Here is a 5277-nt window from a genome sequence, read left to right as displayed (position 1 = left end):
TAGTTAATGACAGAGTGGTGTCCTCTGACTCAAATCTTTTTCAATCTTCTTCCACAATGCTGGCTATATTAAAACTCTTAGTTATGAAATGACACACACTAGAAGTGATATGATTTAATTTATAAAATCTACAAAGTACTTGGACAGGATCAATGTGAAGTTGTCCACAAAATGCTAGAACACTAGAAGCTACTCTTGAAGCATGAAAAAATTCATTTAAAAACAAGTAAATTAAATCATTAAAAAAAACCCTAATACCTAACATGGCATTTGTAAAGTTGCTGGCCATGAGAATCCTTCACGCCAAAGAGATAGCCCCTGGGCAGCCACTCTGTTTTATTTAGGAAGACTACAGTTGCAGGGGTGCTTTAGGCCTGGGAAAATACTTGGGTGTCCTGAGGTCACAGACTAGACTGTAAAAGGAAGTTTTGCAATCAGTACCTAGACCTTCAATCATGTGGCTCTCATGTGTTTTTGTATCCTCCGAGTTGGTTAGTCTAATTCCTGAATTAACCCAACATTGAAGAAATCAGAACAAAAGCAGGTCTCTTGGGTGACAAACTTAACTGCATATGATTATATTCTGTTTGTTAAATGTGCATACTTCCTTGTGTATCATAGGAAGCCTCATGACTTGAAGGAGGGATAGTAAATTGATTAGGTCACAGGACCAGGGTTCAGAAAGGTCTCCATGGGCTGAAATGAATGACCAAAATCTAAGCAGATGCAGTTCAGTGGGGAGAAAAGAACACAAGTCCCTTCTTGGACCCGGTGCACAGTACAGAGGGGAAGAGCACTCGCCCCCATACAGCATTTGAAGGGTTATTATCCAAGAGGGTTTCTAAGCTTAAGGCCCACGGACCATTATATGCCTTAGGAGGTCTGCTTGTCAGCTTTTGTGCATGGCTACAGACTACATTTTTTCTGGGGGTAGGGCCTGTAATGTTTATTAAATTCTCAAAATAAAAACAAACAAACAGATTAGATCTAATAGTTATAACTGGAAAAAATAAAAGGAAGCTACAGACAGATTTTTTTTTCTCAACGTGAGGAAGACGTTTCTCAGTGAAAGCCAACCAGGGTGGAATGTGCTACCATGGGAAGTTTCAAATTTCTGGACCACTTGGCCAGGGTATCATAGAAGAGATTTAAGCAACAGATGGGTGGTTGAAATGTGTTTTTATGTTTCTACAAAACAAACAATGTTGTACATGGAGAGAATGCTTGATGACAACTAATGTGAATGCTGGTGGGATTGCGGGGGGGGCGGGTCGAGGCCCTGAACCACAGAGACTGTGGCAGGAATTGTAAGTGGGGTGCCTCCTCTCAGCAGATACTGGGTCACAGATTGTTAGACCAGAAGGCACCCTCGTGGTTTTGTTTTGCCTTTGAGTCTAGAGGGAGGACTTACTCTACAGTGAGTTCATTCATGGTGTCTGATAGACAAAATACCCACAAACTGTTATTTGGGGAAGTAGGTAGAGACATAAAGGGTGAAAAGTACAATGGTTAAGAGCGTGGACTATGAATTTCCCTCCTGCCTCCATATGTACCAGCTGTGTGTGATACTGGAGCAGTTATGCAGCTACTCTGTGCTTGTTTCCTCACACGTAAAACAGTATATGCCAGTAGTACCTGCATTATAGGTTGGAGAATCAAAGAAACACGAAAAGTTATGGAAAGAATTAAAAAACATGATAATAGAAAGTTGGCTATATGATTGTTGTCATTTCTAGTTACTGGTTGAAAATATTTGAATTCTATTACAAACTCATTTTTCCGCAGTGTGATATAAGGAAAATTCCTTACCTCTCTGACTTCATGTCTCCCAATTATAAGATGGTGACCGTATTTACATTAGACAAAGATAGTATCCCATTTAATACTGCCCTTAAGAACTAAGCAAGTCAAAGGACCCTGAAAGATCTTTCTTAGGAAGCAGAGTTCAACAATAATTTTACAAATTTAGGTTTGTGTTAGTGCGTTAATTCTTAATTTTGAGGCAATACTCTAGATTAGGTTTTTAAATCAGCAGCAAGGTGTACTGATCCGCCCCACCACCAAGCTTTCCTGGAGCCTCACCTATGTTTTGAGTCTGCTGTCTCTAGAACTCTACCGAAAACTTTTTATTTTTATTTATTTATTTTTTTAAAAATTTTATTTATTTATTTATTTATTTATAGCTGTGTTGGGTCTTCGTTTCTGTCCGAGGGCTTTCTCTAGTTGCGGCAAGCGGGGGCCACTCTTCATCGCGGTGCACGGGCCTCTCACCATCGCGGCCTCTCCTGTCGCGGAGCACAGGCTCCAGACGCGCAGGCTCAGTAGTTGTGGCCCATGGGCCCAGCCGCTCCGTGGCATGTGGGATCTTCCCAGACCAGGGCTCGAACCCGTGTCCCCTGCACTGGCAGGCAGACCCTCAACCACTGCGCCACCAGGGAAGCCCCCGAAAACTTTTTATTTTTTTATTTTTATATTTCCTCTAACTCATTGTTTAAGGGAGACTTTTTAAAACTTCGGTGTGAAAGAGGCCTTTTTGGATGTGAACTGTTTTTGTTATTTCTGTGCTGGCATTCTCAATGATGTTGGGCCTTACTTGTTATTTAGATGTTAGGAGTGCCTGCCATTTTTATCTCTAAGGAAGATGTTCTTCTTTTCTTCTTCTTTTTTTTTAAATAAATTTATTTATTTATTTATTTATTTATTTATTTATTTATTTATTTATTTTTGGCCGCGTTGGGTCTTCGTTGCTGCGCACAGGCTTTCTCTAGTTGTGGCGAGCAGGGGCTACTCTTCATTGTGGTGCGCGGGCTTCTCATTGTGGTGACCAAGGAAGCCCCCCCAAACTTTTAATACAAAATATCTGAGAGGTTTTTTTTGTTTTTGTTTTTTTGGTATCTGTAGGTGTCAAGAGCTTCACAGTAATTCTTGATTTGGCCCCCAGCCAGAGCTGGGCTTCTCAGAGCTAGAGAGGAGCTCTGCCTCCCAAGCACTCAGATCCTTGGATGCCTCATAACAGATGACAGACTCCTCTGCTGGGGTGTTTTTGCAACAGGGAGCACCCTGCCAATTGGCTAGGGAGGTTCATCGTGCTTTGCAGTCTATTTATAACTGGGTTTTTTTTTTTTGTCTTAAAAAGAGGCCTTTGTGGGCTTCCCTAGTGGCCCAGTGGTTAAGAATCCATCTGCCAGTGCAGGGGACATGGGTTCGAGCCCCAGTCCGGGAAGATCCCACATGCCGCACAGCAACTAAGCCCGTGCACCACAACTACTGAGGCTGCACTCTAGGGTCCCTGTGGCACAACTGCTGAGCCCACATGCCACAGCTACTGAAGCCCGTGTGCCTAGAGCCTGTGCTCCGCAACAAGAGAAGCCACCGCAATGAGAAACCCGTGCACTGCAACAAAGAGTAGCCCCCGCTAGCCGCAACGAGAGAAAGCCCGCGCACAGCAACGAAGACCCAACGCAGCCAAAATAAATAAATAAATAAATTAATTAATTAAAAAAAAAGAGGCCTTTGTGTATATGTATTTAATGTGTAAGAATGCATAATCTTTTTTTAATACTGAGTTTATTTCACATGTATATTTTTGTCTCCCCGCCATTTCCATTTGTCTGATCACCACTACTACTATGTCCTATCGTAACATACCATACATACTTAAAACCAAGCAAAGGGTGGAGTTCCATCTTTAAAAACTAAACAGACATTTTGGACAACACATTCTTGGCAATGGAACCTGGACAACATTTATCAGACATGGTAGGAGAAGTTCTCACTCTGCATTATAAAAAGGACAGCCAGATATCAACTGTTACAGAAATGAAATAAGACGGAAAATTTTAACAAACTGTTTAAACTATTTTCTTAAAGAGACTTACTCCACTGCCAGAGACCTTGAATAGCCTCCTGGTCAGTCATCTGGAAACAATTCTTCACATAATTGATGAATTTGGCTTCCGCTTTGGGAAGGGAACCATCTTTTTCTATACTTGCTTGCATTTTTGCTTTAATGTCTTCTACAGAGCTAGGTCCTTTTGGTGTTTTAGGAGTATTTTCCTGTTTTTTGAAGGATTCTTGACCTTTTGATCTTGGTGTTGATGGTTTTGAATCTTTTCAGTTCTGGTTTGATTTTTGTGCATTTTTGGCTGGTGTATCTCGTACAGATTTCTCTACTGGAGCTTTTTCTTCAGCTTCCTCATCATTAAAGTCATCATCATCATCGTCATCTTCATCATCATCATCTTCTTCATCAGCAGCAAGTTTTACTTTTTTTCTGTGGAAACTTGCTACCACTTCCAGGGGCAAAGTGCTTTCTAGGTATACTTAGGAGTTTCACATCCTCCTTCTCTTCATCTTCTGACTCTGCATCTTCCTCCACAGCTACTAAGTGCTGTCTACTAATATGCACAGGCCCTGAACCACACTTCAACCATAAGACCACAGGTGGTGTTATTTCAAAGCCCCCAAGGGAAACCGTTGGCTGCACAGACATTTTCAAAGCTGCCAGTGTTACTTTAATTGGACTGCCTTCATAATTCATCTCCTCTGCTTTGACAATGTGCAATTCATCCTTTGCCCCAGCCCCTAAACTGACCGTTCTTGAAGATAACTGGTGCTCATTTTCATCATTATCCACCTTACAGAGATAATCTTTGTCGGCCTTTAGTTCACAACTGAAAAGATAGTTCTGGGTCCCCAGGGGGCTCATGTCCGTGTCCATCAAATCTTCCAAGGGTTGGTGGCACACACTTAGGTGGGAGAGAAGGTGGATGGAGATAAAAGACTACTGTTCCAGGGAACAGTCGAGCAGGACAGAATCACACCAGGGAAAAGCAGAATGCATAATCTTTAATTAATAACTGATGGAGCCTCATATGAAGGGTAATAGGTTTTTTGCTTTTAAATCTAGCTTCAAATGCTAAATTAACAGTGTGGGCTAACATGCATCAGGATAGCCTCATTGGTTTTGACTCTACTACTTTGAGGTTTGTGATAATTGGCTGGACCAGTGTGTGCATTTGCTAAGTCAGTCATCTTCTATATAAGGTAAATTAATAGGATACTGAAACATTTAAGAGGCTTAAAAGAACTGCTTTTAAGTACCGTATAAACAACTACTCAAAAACTCCTTATAATTTACTCTTATCTATTCATCACATCTTTTCTTGAGAGGAATCAGAGACTTAAGAAGTTGACAAGGCTAATCTTCAAATCTGAGTTCTTGGCATTCTTTGAAAAGAATGGTTTTATCAGGTACTTATCTTCGGCCCAGGCTTC

The 5277-nt window shown here is 41.3% G+C and overlaps 1 pseudogene; it reads right to left on the bottom strand.

The window, feature by feature from the left end:
- Positions 1–3688: 3688 nt before the first annotated feature.
- LOC103013049 (nucleophosmin-like) lies at positions 3689–4649 on the bottom strand (annotated as a pseudogene).
- Between the last annotated feature and the right edge of the window lie 628 nt (positions 4650–5277).

The sequence above is a fragment of the Balaenoptera acutorostrata genome, chromosome 8 (assembly GCF_949987535.1).
Source record: "Balaenoptera acutorostrata chromosome 8, mBalAcu1.1, whole genome shotgun sequence".
In the NCBI taxonomy this organism is placed as follows: domain Eukaryota; kingdom Metazoa; phylum Chordata; class Mammalia; order Artiodactyla; family Balaenopteridae; genus Balaenoptera; species Balaenoptera acutorostrata.
The sequence above is the reverse complement of the archived record's forward strand: the minus strand, read 5'-3'. Positions and strand labels throughout refer to the sequence as shown.